Source organism: Dama dama, chromosome 1 (assembly GCF_033118175.1).
Source record: "Dama dama isolate Ldn47 chromosome 1, ASM3311817v1, whole genome shotgun sequence".
NCBI lineage: Eukaryota > Metazoa > Chordata > Mammalia > Artiodactyla > Cervidae > Dama > Dama dama.
The window spans coordinates 51,820,258-51,834,865 of record NC_083681.1 but is presented as its reverse complement, the minus strand read 5'-3'; the positions used below and the strand labels follow the sequence as shown (position 1 = coordinate 51,834,865).

General features: G+C 38.1%; 1 protein-coding gene across 3 annotated transcripts in view; it reads left to right on the top strand.

Moving 5' to 3' along the window:
* FCHSD2 (FCH and double SH3 domains 2) overlaps positions 1–14,608 on the top strand; it is a 259,190-nt gene that overhangs the window by 19,121 nt on the left and 225,461 nt on the right. The window lies entirely within an intron of this gene.

The following is a 14,608-nucleotide window of genomic DNA, read 5'->3' as shown; positions in this document are numbered from 1 at the left end:
TACTTTCCCGTATCTGTATTTCCCAAGCTTTTAACCAAGGAATTCATAATGGCTCCCATATTTGGAAACATTTGCCTATCAGAATACATTATAACAAATAATTTGTGTTCTTTTTATTTTTCATATACTGAGCTGTGAGTCAGCTTTGAGTCAGTGTTTTAAGGCTAGTAACACGACTACAACCAAAGGCAAAGATATGTAAACTTTACCTCAGAGAGGGCTAAGTGTATGTATGATTTCTTACAGATGTTCTGAAAAATTTAAACTGGCTTAGGATTCACTTGTCCTTTCACTGTAGACATCTGCAGGTCTAGTGACCTCAAATAAGGAATTGCTATGCTATATGTTACCTTCTCCAAACTGTTGGTTCATGAGGGTCACTGGGGATTGGCTTCTGAAGTCTGTTGATGAGCTCTGAGACTTTTTTTTCATTGTCTTAGATACCTTTATATATAAAAGGGAAACTTAGAGGTAATCTAGCTTCCCAAGTGTTGCCAGCAGTAAAGAACCAGCCAATGCAGGAGACCTAAGAGACTCAGGTTTGGTCCCTGGGTCAGGAGGATCCCCTGGAGGAGGGCATGGCAACCCACTCCAGTATTCTTGCCTGGAGAATCCCATGGGTAGAGGAGCCTGGCAGGCTACAGTCCATAGGGTCGTACAGAGTCAGATATGGCTGAAGCGACTCAGCATGCAGAAGTAATCTGGTCTTGTTTGTTGTTCATGCACTCATTTGTTTCCAACTCTTTGCAACTCCATGGACTGCAGCATGCCAGGCTTCTCTGTGCCTCATTGTCTTCTGGAGCTTGCTCAAACTCATGTCCATCGAGTTGGTGATGCCATCCAACCATCTCATCCTCTGTTGCCCCCTTGTCCTCTTGCCTTCAATCTTTCCCAGCATCAGGATCTTTTCTAATGAGTTAGCTCTTTACATCATGTGGCCAAAGTATTAGAGCTTCAACATCAGTCATTCCAATAAATATTCAGGATTGATTTCATTTAGGATTGATTGGTTTGATCTCCTTGCAGTCCAGGGGATTCTCAGGAGTCTTCTCCAGCACCACAGTTCAAAAACATCAATTCTTTGACACTCAGCCTTCTTTATGGTCCAAGTCTCACATCAGTACATGACTACTGGAAAAACCATAGCTTTGACTAGATGGACCTTTGTCAGTAAAGTAATGTCTCTGCTTTTTAACACACTAGGTTTGTTATAGCTTTCCTTCCAAGGAGGGAGCATCTTTTAATTTCATGGTTGCAGTCACCGTCTGCAGTGATTTTGGAGCCCAAGAAGATAAAGTCTGTCATTTTCTATTTTTTCCCCATCTATTTGCCATGAAGTGATGGGACCAGATACCATGATCTTAGTTTTTTGAATGTTGAGTTTTAAGCCAACTTTTTCACTCTCCTCTTTCACCTTCATCAAGAAACTCTTTAGTTCCTCTTTGCTTTCTGCCATAAGGGTGGGGTCATCTGCATATCTGAGGTTATTGATATTTCTCCTGGCATTCTTGATTCCAGCTTGTGTTTCATCCAGCCTGGCATTTCGCATCATGTACTCTGCATATAAGTTAAGTAAGAAGGGTAGGGGTTTTAAAATTTTATTTATTTAAGAAATATCTTTGAAGTTTATTGTCTTCTGGCACCTAGTATTATTAATGATAATTCTTCTGACAGTTGTTTGGTTTTTAATTTTTAGCCACACCCCAAGGCAAGTGGGCCCTTAGTTCCCCAAACAGGGACCAAACCTGTGCCCCCTGCGCTGGAAGGCAGAGTCTTAACCTCTGGACCTCAAGGGAAATCCCTAGAGGGTTTTTAAAAAACAGATTTATTGAGATCTAATTCACTTGCCATACAATTAACCCATTCAGAGTGGGTTTTTTTTTTTTTTTTTTTAATATTCATAGGGTTATACAACCATCATTATGCTTCAGAACATTTTTGGTCTCCTTTCAAGAAACTACTTATTAGCAGTCACTTCCCATCACCTTAGCCAGCCTTAAGTAATTACGTTCTCTCTCTGTGGAAGTAAAATTTATGTAAATGGAATCATACAATATGTGGTCTTCAGCTTTTACTTAGCATAATATTTTCAAGGTTCATCCATGTTATGGCATCAGTACTTCATTCCTTTTTTATGGCAGGATAATATTCCATTGTGTGGGTATACTACATTCTTTTAGTCTGTTCATCAGTTGATGGACTTTTTTGCTATTATGAATAATGTTCCTTTGAGCAAATTTTTCTGTGGACTTACGTTTTCATTTCTCTTGGGTATATACCTAGTAGAGCAATTGCTGAGTCATGAGGTAATTCTATATTTAACTTTTTGAGGAACTTTGAAATTATTTTCCAAAGTGGCTATACCATTTAATATTCCTGCTAGCTATAATGTATAAAGGTTCCAGTTTCTATACATTTTACCAATGTTTGTTATTGTCTGTCTTTTGGTTATAGCCATTCTAGTAGGCGTAATTGTTGTTGCTTAGTTGCTAAGTCATGTCTGACTCTTTGCGGCTCCATCGACTGTAGCTTGCCAGGCTCCTCTGTCCATGGAAGTTTTCAGGCAAGAATACTGGAGTGGTTTGGCCTTTGCTTCTCTGGGGATGGATCCAACCCAAGTCTCCTGCCTGGCAGGCCGATTCTTTACCACAAAACCACCTGGGAAGCCTTTAGTAGGTATGAAGTGGTATCATATTGTGGCTTTGATTTGCATTTCCCTAATAGCTTAGGATGTTGAGTGCTTTTGTGTGTGCTTATTGGCTGTTTGCATATCTTCTTTGGAGAAATGGCTATTCAAATCCTTTGCCCATTTTTAAATTGGATTGTGTTTTTCCTGTTGAATTGTAAGAGTTCTTTTTTTTTTGGCTCTGCTGAGTCTTAATTGTCATGGGTACTTCTCTAGTTGTGGTACGTGGGCTCTTTAGTAATGGCATGAAGGCTTAGTTGTCCCATGGCATGTGGGATCTTAGTTCCTCAACCAGGTATCAAACCCATGTTCCCTGCATTGGAAGGCAGATTCTTAACCACTGGGCCACCAGGGAAGTCCCATAAAAGTTCTTTATACATTTATCTTATCAGCTATATGATTTGCAGATATATGCAGTATTTTTCCCACTCTGAGGTGATTCTTATGTGCTCTAAATTTTGAGAACCACTGAAGTGGTAAAAAAGAATAAGAACTTTGAAGATAGACCAGAAATTGAAACCCAGCTCCTGCCACTTATTAGCTGGATCATCTAGGACAAACCACTAAGTTCTCTGAGCCTCATATTTCATGTATGTAAAATAAGGTTAATGCCTAACATTTTGCTGCTCTGTAAAGAGTTAAACCAGTTAGGTAAAACACCAAGCATGGTAGATGTTCACCATTGGTTGCTTCAGGATGTCTTATGCAAGATAACAAAGTAAGTTATTGTGTGTTTTTCTTTAAATTTGGTTTTAATTTATTTTTAGTTGAAGGATAGTTTCTTTTCAGTGTTGTGTTGGTTTCTGCCATACATGAGTGTGAATCAGCCATAGGTATGCTTGTGTCCCTTCCCTCTTGAACGTCTCTTCCACCCCATCCCGCTTCTCTCGGTTGTGATAGAACACCAGTTTGAGCTCCTGGAGTCATACAGCAGATTCCCACTGGCTGTCTATATTTATTGTGTTTTATTAATTCTCATAAGCATATATTTTTACATTCTTACATTTCTAAAATCTGGATTCATCTTATAGTTGCTTTTGTTTGTGATGTGGTTGTTGTTTCTTCATGCACAGAACTTGCAGAGTAGTTTTCAGCAGTCTTGGAAGAAAAATCCCAGAGATATGGTTTGAATACAAATGTTGGATCATCCAGGCTTTTCATGGCACAGAAGATGATATTGTGTGGAAAGACAGTAATGACTGATTTCAGAAAAGTGATTCAGAAGAATTTGAACCTGAATGTGACCAATTTATTCACCAATTTATTACTTTTACCTTTTAAAAATTATGCACAGGAGCAATGTATGCTAAAAATCTAACGAAGTTTAAGAGCTCTTTTAATAAGTTGTGATACAGCATTGAATAAATTTAAATGGGAGCATTTTTTCTTAGTGTAACACAGTGTGATTTGTAGTCAGTGGAGTTTTAGATAATGAAAATTGGAAGTTGCAAGTCAGGTTCTGGACCCTGGTCTTTTTTGTTCATTCAGCAAATATTATTGTTTCTCAATCTAGTATTCTTTCAAATTAGAATTTAAAAATGAAGTAAATCATGAGAGGGAGAATTTTTTTTAAACAGAGTTAGATGGAATTAAACTAAGGAGTAATAATGAAAGTTACCCACCACTTGGGTTAAGAACAGAAGTGCTGAAGAATTTTTATGTGCGATTTTCCTTGATTTGGTCTTTTTAGCCACAGTTATTGCCTGGAAAATCCCATGGATGGAGGAGTCTGGTAGGCTGCAGTCCATGGGGTCCGGAAGAGTTGGACACGACTGAACGACTTCACTTTCACTTCTCACTTTCATGCATTGGAGAAGGAAATGGCAACCCACTCCAGTGTTCTTGCCTGGAGAATCCCAGGGATGGGGTCGCACAGAGTTGGACACGACTCAAGTGACTTAGCAGCAGCAGCAGCATATGAATATGGAGATCGTAAAGGTGATCTGAGTGGTAGGGTAGCTGATCACAGCTACTGGAATGAGCCCTAGCTTAGAGATATACAACATGGATATGAATCCTAGTTGTTAATCTTTATTAATTATGTGACTTTGGGCACAAGTCACTTAAACTTCTCTGAGCCTCATGTTTCTTATCAGCAATGATAATTTTAATACCCTATGGGGCTATTTTGATAATTAAAGTAGCTCACATAAAAGCTTTCTTGCCTAGTGCATAGAACACAGTAGATGCTCAAGTGCCTGTGGAATGTAATTTTGTTATGTAATTAAGAACATCAGTTCAGAAATCATGGTCTTTGACTTATTCATCCTGTAAAGAGTTAACCTGTGAATTAAAAAATGTAATGAACCTCAAAGATAAACTGTTAAGTAATGTTAAAGAATTTCCTCCACCAAGTTCAGCAGTCTTAGGTACCTTCCATCTTTCTATGTGTTGCTAATGATTCACCTTGTGATTGCAGATGGCATATGCAATTCTAAGCATGCTAATCTCATGCAACATTAGGTGGAAAAATAGGAAGTTCAATTTTTCCTTATGCAAAATTTCTCTCCTTACCTTCCCTCCTTTCCTTCTATGAGGGGAGACAATTTCTACCAGAAATTTTCCCAAAAGACTTTCTCTTGTATCTTGTTGCTTGAGTTTGCTTCATATGCCCTTGCAGCCTAGCTGCAGAGGAGGCTGGGAATGTGATTACCTTTTTGGAGAAGTGGTCCTTGCCAGTAAGAAATAGATATTGGTGGCACTAATACAGCTTTTCCACATTACTTATTGCCCTGTTTGCCACAGGGACCCATTTCTAGTTTACTCCTAGTAGTTCCCATAAAAGTGTAAAAGATATGTTGATGTTAGATTATGAAAGATATATCTAGAATTCCAGTTGTTCCAAGAAGATTAGGAATAAGAGATTCTTTAGAAACCATTTGTATCTCCTTTCAATTCCTTTGAAGTTCACTGACTTAGGTCAGGAGCAGGTTTTTGCATTTACCATAAGTAATGGGCCAGTAGGCCAGTGGCCTCTTAGGATTCTCCTCTTAAAAACACAGGAGTGGTTAATGATCTTGCCACTTTTGGCCTTCTGATAATTTGGGGAAATCATGGTCTAAGGACCCTCCAGGTAGTAGCATTTTTGCTGAAGTCCTTTTACTTCTCAGGTGAAAGCATTAATAAGTAGTAAAGTGGCTAAACTGAAAGCTGGGAAGGACAAATAGGAGCTTGAATTATTCCTAGCTGAGTAACTTAACCGTTAATAATTAAGGATTGGCAATTGAGTCTTGAATGTATGAAATATGAAGCCTTTTACCTGAGGAGGCCTGTGGTGCTAAGTTGATGTTTGTCTTTGTAAATTCTTTGAATGCCCATTTGAATCTCACAGATGCTGTTTGTTGGTGTCAGTCTTCAGGAATGATCTGATGCATAAGCAGGAGCTAGTTTGTAAGTTTGATTTGTGCTGTTGACTCTTGAGTGACTAATATGGGAAGTAGGCACAGAAACTTGTGACCATCTCCTTTGTTCCATTGCTGCAGATTTCCTGTACTGTGTTGGTCAGGACTGACTTAATAGAATATTAGCTGATGTTTTTATTTCATTTTATTGTTTCTTCATAATATTCTTCATTATACTTTAACATTCCATTTGATCTCGTTTTCGGCATTCATGTGCGAGTATCTTGTCATCTGGATGTTTTCTGTTTTGTGAGTAATCCCAATTCAAAAAGAAAATTATTTCTGGTGTTAAAGAAAAGTGTTATCACATCTGTGGTCCCACAGGAAATAACTGGGAATGTATACCCCTCGATTATATTTTAGTGTTGTTTACCCCCCACTGGTAGCTGGAAAAGGAGATGAGAGGCAGAGACTTTTAAAAATAAATTTTTTTTTTGCTATACCCCACAGCATGTGGGACCTTAGTTCTCCTATGGGATTGAACCAGTGCCCCCTGCATTGTGAGGCCGAGTCTTAACCACTGGCCAATCAGGGAAGTCCCTTAGACTTTTTATTTTATGCCTTTTTGTGTAAGTTTGAATATGTGAATATTATATACTCTTAAAACTAAATGATTCAGTATTGGTAAAAAAAAAAAATTTTTTTTTTAAGCTCTACCATTAAGTGTCAATGTAGCATTTATTTATTTATTTAATTTTTTGGTTGTGCTGCATCTTTGTTGCTGGTCATTGTGACGAGTGGGGGCTACTCTTCATTGCAGGCACGAGCTTCTCATTGTGGTGATTTCTCTTGTTGCAGAGCACAGGCTGTAGGTGCAGGGGCTTCAGTATTTGCTCAGGCTCAGTAGTTGTGGCACATGGGCCTAGTTCCTCAGCATGTGGAATCTTCCCAGGCCAGGGATTGAACCTGTGTCCCTTGTCTTGGCTGATGGATTTCTATCTACTGTACCACCAGGGAAGTCCAGTATTGGTAAATATTTTATTGCATGTCTGTTAGAGATAATATGCTGTAAGAGTTTGTATTAGTTGATGATAAAATGTCACTTTTGGCTTTCTTTATGTTTAGTTTATTTTTTCATTTTCGGCCTTTAATTAGTATTTAATGAAGTTATTTTCATCACTAATAGACTTTACAGTTTATTTCTAATATATAGCAAATATTAAGAACACTTGATTCACAAACTTCTGTTTGTGAAATGACTGATCTCAAGCAGGTTATAATTCAGAGTTGGAGAAACAGGCTTTGTGTACTACTGTGTTGCTTTCTTTCTGTGTTTTTTAATTGTTTTGTCTTCAAACAAGCAAACATTGGGTGATTAGATTCATGTCAGGCTCAAATTTTATTTTAGTTAACTTCATTCAGAGGTTTTATATCATAGTCATCATTTAACATATTGTTTCTATGGTAAAATGTATTTTGCATTATTAGCCAACTTTCTTGTTGGGGAATTCTTTTCGTCTGCTTTACTGTAGAGGTATTTTATATACTAGTTTTCTCAGCTCTATTGACCTAACTGAATATTTTTGGTATTCCATTTTCTTCTCTTGCAATTTTAGCTATACCTGTCTGTTTTTCAGGTGGTGGTTTTAGGTGCTACACCGTGCATCTTTAATCTATCATTGTTTATCTTGAGTTAATATTACTAGATTGGTGAAAAGTAGTTGTGGTTTCAGACCATGAATTTTAAATCATTATAACTAGATGCAGACATATCTTTATTAATCAAAATAGGACTGTAACTAGATGCAAACATATCTTTATTAATCAAAATAGGAACCATTACAATCAACACATTTTTGCCAACGAGAAATAAGTCTATTTATGCCTGTAGCTTAAAAATGCATGCCTTGGGATTCGATGAACTCTTGGAAAGCATTTTCTGCCTCCTGCTGGTTGTGGAAGCATTTTGCCTGCAAAAAGTTGTTGAGATGCTTGAAGAAGTGGTAGTCGGTTAGAGAGAGGTCAGTTGAATATGGCAGATGAGGCAATACTTCATAGCCCAGTTTGTTCAACTTTTGAAGTGTTGGTTGTGCAGCATGCATTGTGGAGATTGAGGCCCTTTCTGTTGACCAATGCCGGCTGTAGGCGTTGCAGTTTTCGGTGCATCTCATCAATTTGCTGAGCATACTTTTCCGATGTAATGGTTTCACCAGGATTCAGAGAGCTGTAGTGGATCAGACTGGGAGCAAGCCACCAGTGACCATGAATGGTGCAAGTTTGGCGTTGGTTCCCAGTCTATTCACTGAGCTGGTTGTCACATAAAAACCCACTTTTTGTTACAAATAACCACCGATTGAGAAATGGTTCATTGTTGTTGCATAGAAAAAGAGAAGATGACACTTCAAAAAAATGATTTTTTTTTTATTTGCAGTCAGCTCATGAGGTACCTACTTATCTAGCTTTTTCATCTTTCCAATTTACTTCCAATGCCGAATGACCATAGAATGGTCGACACTGAGTTCATGGGAAACTTCTTGTGTCGCTATAAGAGGATCAGCTTCAGTGATCAACAATCAGCTGATTGTTGTCAGCTTTTGGTGGTCAGCCACTATGCTCCTCATCTTCAAGGCTCTTATCTCCTTTGCAAAACTTCTTGAACCCCACTGCACTGTATGTTTGTTAGCAGTTCCAGGGCCAAATGTATTGATGTTGTGCATTGTCTCTGTTGTTTTATGACCCATTTTGAACTTGAATAAGAAAATCACTCAAATTTGCTTTTTGTTTAACATCATCTCTATAGTCTAAAATGGATATAAAATAAATAGCAAGTAATAATTCATTAGCAAAGAACATAAAGCAAGAAATACACATTAAAGTGATATATAACATAACCACATTTATTTAAGAATGTATTCCGATATCAAATGGCAAAGTTCAGCAGTGTAAAACCGCAATTACTTTTGCACCAGTCTAATAAAAAGTGTAATGCGATATCTCATTGTGGTTTAAATTGCATTTCCATTTAGTGTATCTTGACGTTCAAGTCTGCTAGTGACAATTTAGTTTTGTTTTATGTGAAAATTTCATCATATAGTCATTTTGAGGGTATAGTTGCTAGGTAGTGATTCCTGGCTTGACAGTTTATTAAAATTGAAGTGTAGTTGGTTTACAATGTTATACTGTATAGCAAAGTGATTCAGTTATATATATACATATACATATATATGTGTGTGTGTGTAGTCTTTTCAAATTATTTTCCATCATAGGATATTGAATATAGTTCCCTTTGCTATATAGTAGCAAACCTTGTTGTTTAGCTACTTTATTTTTTATAATTTTATTTATTTATTTGGCTGCATCAAGTTTTAGTGGCTGCACGTGGGGTCTTTGTTGAGCCATGTGTGATCTTTCGTTGTGGTGCAAGGACTCTAGTTGTGGCTCGACGGCTCAGTAGTTGCAGGACACAAGCTCTCTAGTTGTGTTGAGCAGGCTCCAGAGCTTTGGGACTCAGTAGTTGTTGTGCATGGGTTTAGTTGCTCTGCAGCATTTGGGATCACAGTTCCCTGACCAGGGATTGAACCTGGGTCTTCTTTATTACAGGGTGGATTCTTAACCACTGGACTGCCAGGGAAGTCCCATTTATCTATTTTATATATAGTAGCGAGTACCTGTTAACACTCCTATTTTATCACTCTCAGCCCTTTTCCCCCTTTGGTAACTCTGTTTTCTGTGTCCTCTGTTTATGTTTTGTAAATAAGTTCATTTGTATCATTTTTTAGATTTCTTATATAAGTGATACCATATGATATTTGCCTTTTTCTGTCAGATTTTACTTAGTATAAAAATCTTCAAGTCCATCCATGTTGCTGCAAATGGCATTTTTCATTCTTTTTTATAACTGTGAAAGATATTCCATTTTATTTATATGCCCTATCTGCTTTATCCATTCATTTGTTGATGGGCATTTAGGTTGTTTTCATATGTATTGTAAATAGTGCTGCTATGAACATTGAGGTGCACGTATCTTTTCAAATTAAGAGTTTTCTCTGGATGTTTGCCTGCAAGTGGGATTGCTAGGTCGTATGGTAGCTCTGCTTTTAGTTTTTTGTGGAACCGCCATATTGTTTTCCATAGCAACTGTATCAGTTTACATTTCCACCAACAGTTTGAAGTATTCTGAAGTGTTCCCTTTTCTCCACATCCTCTCCAGCATTATTATCTGTAAGCTTTTGATGATAGCCATTCTGACCAGTGTGAAGTGATATCTCATTGTAGTTTTAATTTGTATTTCTCTAGTAGTCAACATTGTTGAGCATCTTTCCATATGCTTGTTGGCCATCTATATGTCTTCTTTGGAGAAATGTCAGTTTAGGTCTTCTGCCCAATTATTGATTTTTTTGTTTTTTTGATATTGAGCTGTTTGAACTATTTGTATATTTTGGAAATTAAACCCTTTCTGGTCACAGCATTTGCAAATATTTTCTCTCTGGGAAATATTTCTCACCATTCTGTAGGTGGTCCTTCATTTTGTATACATTTCCTTTGCTGTGCAAAAGCTTGTAAGTTAGTTTAGATCCCCTTTGTTTATTTTTGCTTTTATTTCTAGGATATACCACGTTTCATTTATCCATTCATCAGTTGATGGACGTTTGGGTTGTTTCACTCTTGGCTATTATGAATAAGCCTTCTGAGAACATTCATGTACACGTTTTTCCCATATACGTGTGTTTTTACTTTTTTTTTTTAACAGCAAGGCAATTTGAATAGATTGATTTTTTAATTTATTTAATTTTGGCTGTGCTGAGTCTTCATTGCTGCTGGCAGGTTTCTCTAGTAATGGTGAGTTATGGCTACTCTTGGTTGTGGTGTGTGGGCTTCTCATTGTGGTGGCCTCTATTATTGTAAAGCACAGGCTCTAGGTGCATGGACTTCAGTACTTGAGAATTGCGGGCTCAGTAGTTGTGGAACATAGGCTTAGTTGCCATGCTACATGTGAAATCTCCCTGGACCAGGAGTTGAACCCGTGTCCCCTGAATTGACAGGCAGATTCTTAATCACTGGATGACGAGGGAAGTCCTATTTTCATTTCTTTTGGAAATATACCTACTTGTGGAATTGCTTGGTGATATTTTTTTTTACTCTGTCTTTATTTTTATTTATTTATTTGGCTACATGGCGTGCAGGATTTTAGTTCTCTGACCAGAGATCGAACCTGTTCCCCCTGCAGGAGAAGCACAGGGTCTTAACCACTGGACAGTCAGGGAAGTCCCTTTTTTCTCTGTCTTTAAATGTTCAAGGAAGTGCCAGACTGTTTACCAAAGGGACTACATCATTTTATTTTATTTTTTTTTCATTTATTTTAATTAGTTGGAGGCTAATTACTTTACAGTATTGTAGTGGGTTTTGTCATACATTGGCATGAATCAGCCATGGATTTATATGTATTCCCCATCCCAATCCCCCCTCCCACCTCCCTCTCTACCCGATCCCTCTGGGTCTTCCCAGTGCACCAGGCCCGAGCACTTGTCTCATGCATCCAACCTGGGCTGGTGATCTGTTTCACCCTAGATAATATACATGTTTTGATGCTGTTCTCTCGAAACATCCCACCCTCGCCTTCTCCCACAGAGTCCAAAAGTCTGTTCTGTACTTCTGTGTCTCTTTTTCTGTTTTGCATATAGGGTTATCATTACCATCTTTCTAAATCCCATATATATGTGTTAGTATGCTGTAATGTTCTTTATCTTTCTGGCTTACTTCACTCTGTATAATGGGCTCCAGTTTCATCCATCTCATTAGAACTGATTCAAATGAATTCTTTTTAATGGCTGAGTAATATTCCATGGTGTATATGTACCAGAGCTTCCTTATCCAATCATCTGCTGATGGGCATCTAGGTTGCTTCCATGTCCTGGCTATTATAAACAGTGCTGCGATGAACATTGGGGTACATGTGTCTCTTTCAGATCTGGTTTCCTCAGTGTGTATGCCCAGAAGTGGTATTGCTGGGTCATATGGCAGTTCTATTTCCAGTTTTTCAAGAAATCTCCACACTGTTCTCCATAGCGGCTTTACTAGTTTGCATTCCCACCAACAGTGTAAGAGGGTTCCCTTTTCTCCACACCCTCTCCAGCATTTATTGCTTGTAGACTTTTGGATAGCAGCCATCCTGACTGGCGTGTAATGGTACCTCATTGTGGTTTTGATTTGCATTTCTCTAATAATGAGTGATGTTGAGCATCTTTTCATGTGTTTGTTAGCCATCTGTATGTCTTCTTTGGAGAAATGTCTGTTTAGTTCTTTGGCCCATTTTTTGATTGGGTCATTTATTTTTCTGGAATTGAGCTGCAGGAGTTGCTTGTATATTTTTGAGATTAATCCTTTGTCTGTTGCTTGGTTTGCTATTATTTTCTCCCATTCTGAACGCTGTCTTTTCACCTTGCTTATGGTTTCCTTTGTCGTGCAAAAGCTTTTAAGTTTCATTAGGTCCCATTTGTTTATTTTTGCTTTTATTTCCAATATTCTGGGAGGTGGGTCATAGAGGATCCTGCTGTGATTTATGTCGGAGAGTGTTTTGCCTATGTTCTCCTCTAGGAGTTTTATAGTTTCTGGTCTTACATTTAGATCATTAATCCATTTTGAGTTTATTTTTGTGTATGGTGTTAGAAAGTGTTCTAGTTTCATTCTTTTACAAGTGGTTGACCAGTTTTCCCAGCACCACTTGTTAAAGAGGTTGTCTTTTTTCCATTGTATATCCTTGCCTCCTTTGTTGAAGATAAGGTGTCCATAGGTTCGTGGATTTATCTCTGGGCTTTCTATTCTGTTCCATTGATCTATATTTCTGTCTTTGTGCCAGTACCATACTGTCTTGATGACTGTGGCTTTGTAGTAGAGTCTGAAGTCAGGCAGGTTGATTCCTCCAGTTCCATTCTTCTTTCTCAAGATTACTTTGGCTATTCGAGGTTTTTTGTATTTCCATACAAATTGTGAAATTATTGTTCTAGTTCTGTGAAAAATACTGTCGGTAGCTTAATAGGGATTGCATTGAATCTATAGATTGCTTTGGGTAGTATAGCCATTTTGACAATATTGATTCTTCCAATCCATGAACATGGTATGTTTCTCCATCTGTTTGTGTCCTCTTTGATTTCTCTCATTAGTGTTTTATAGTTTTCTATGTATAGGTCTTTTGTTTCTTTAGGTAGATATACTCCTAAGTGTTTTATTCTTTTTGTTGCAATGGTGAATGGTATTGTTTCCTTAATTTCTCTGTTTTCTCATTGTTAGTGTATAGGAATGCAAGGGATTTCTGTGTGTTAATTTTATATCCTGCAACTGAATACATCATTTTATATTCTGACAACGAAATATTTTTCTAATTTCTCATGTTCTTGTCAACACTAGTTGTTGTCAGTTCAGTTCAGTCACTCAGTTGTGTCCGGCTCTTCGCAGTGCTATGGACCACAGCACACCAGGCCTCCCTGTCTATCACCAACTCTTGGAGTCTATTCAGACTCATCTCCATTGAGTTGGTGATGCCACCCAACCATCTCATCCTCTGTTGTCCCCTTCTCCTCCTGCCTTCAATCTTTCCTAGCATCAGGGTCTTTTCAAATGAGTCAGTTCTTTGCATCAGGTGGCCAAAGTGTTGGAATTTCAGCTTCAACATCAGTCCTTCCAATGAATATTCAGGACTGATTCCCTTTAGGATGGACTGATTGGGTCTCCTTGCAGTCCAAGGGACTCTCAAGAGTCTTCTCCAACACCATAGTACTAAACCATCAATTCTTCGGCACTCAACTTTCTTTATAGTCCAACTCTCACATCCATACATGACTATTGGAAAAACCGTAGCCTTGACGAGACGGACCTTTGTTGGCAAAGTAATGTCTCTGCTTTTTAATATGCTGTCTAGGTTGGTCATAACTTTCCTTCCAGGGAGTGTCTTTTAATTTCATGGCTGCACTCACAATCTGCAGTGATTTTGGAACCCAGAAAAATAAAGTCAGCCACTGTTTCCACTGTTTCCCCATCTATTTGCCATGAAGTGATGGGACTGGATGCCATTATCTTAGTTTTTTGAATGTTGAGCTTTCAGCCAACTTTTTCACTCTCCTTTTTCACTTTCATCAAGAGGCTCTTTAGTTCTTCGTTTTCTGCCATAAGGGTGGTGTCATCTGCATATCTGAGGTTATTGATATTTCTCCCAGCAATCTTGATTCCAGCTTGTGCCTCACCCAGCTCAGCATTTCTCATGATGTACTCTGCATATAAGTTAAATAAGCAGGGTGACAATATACAGCCTTGATGTACTCCTTTCCCAGTTTTGAACCAGTCTGTTCGTCCATGTCCAGTTCTAACTGTTGCTTCCTGACCTGCATACAGGTTTCTCAAGAGGCAGGTCAGGTGGTCTGGTATTCCCACCTCTTTCAGAATTTTCCAGTTTGTGGTGATCCACACAGCCGAAGGCTTTGGCATAGTCAATAAAGCAGAAATAGATGTTTTTCTGGAACTCTCTTGCTTTTTTGATGATCAGCGGATGTTGGCAATTTGATCTCTGGTTCCTCTGCCTTTTCTAAAA